Source organism: Giraffa tippelskirchi, chromosome 8 (assembly GCF_054371585.1).
Source record: "Giraffa tippelskirchi isolate mGirTip1 chromosome 8, T2T-mGirTip1v1.2.pri, whole genome shotgun sequence".
Classification (NCBI taxonomy): domain Eukaryota; kingdom Metazoa; phylum Chordata; class Mammalia; order Artiodactyla; family Giraffidae; genus Giraffa; species Giraffa tippelskirchi.
Window position 1 is genome coordinate 27,637,441 of NC_137282.1, and position 834 is coordinate 27,638,274.

The window sequence follows — 834 nt, forward strand, 5'->3', positions numbered from 1 at the left end:
CTTAAAAGGAGAGGTCCCAGGTGGTGCTAGTGGTAAAGAACTCACCTGCCCATGCAGGAGACAAAAGAGACTCAGTTTTGATCCCTGGGTCAGGAAGGTCCCCTGGAGAAGGGCGTGCCAACCCACTCCAGTATTCTAGCCTGGAGAATCCCATGGACAGAGGAGCCTGGGGGGCTACAGTCCATATGGTCACAAAGAGTCTGACACGACTGAAGCAACTTAGCTTGCACACATCCTAGGACCCACTCCCTTATCTTATTTACTAGCACACAAAGAAGCCAAGGACTGTATTTTAAACATAGAGCCAAGTATGTCAATTTTTCTTGAACAAGTATATTCACGAATGAAAGGAAATTGATTTCAAAGACTGTATACCCTTGGGGCCCGGATACAGAAAAGATACAAAAGTAAAACCTGGGATACAGGTGAATTGGTTTATTTCCTGGATAATTAGTCTTTGGCTGGTTTATTGAAAAGTTCCAGACTGCTGTTGGCTTGCCTTATCTCACACTGTTTTGGTGTCACTCCCACAGCCTGGTGGCTGGTAGTTAACATACTGAAGTTGCAGATTTCTTGGATACCTCCAGCAGTCAAAGTAGGCTTGTTTTTAAAAGCTGTAGGGTGAGTGTGTGCCTTGCAGATGTCTGCAGGGAGAGTGTGGGGATTTGGCGGGTAAAGGTGTTGAGGTCTGTACTCAACAGACAGACCCGGGCTCCCAGCACGGGGGCGCTGTCCGCACAGTCAGCGGTGTCCCGGGCGAGGCGGCAGGTGCGGAGTCCGGCCGCCGCGGGCCGGGAGCCGGGGTCATAAAAGGGGGCGGGGCGGGATCTCGCC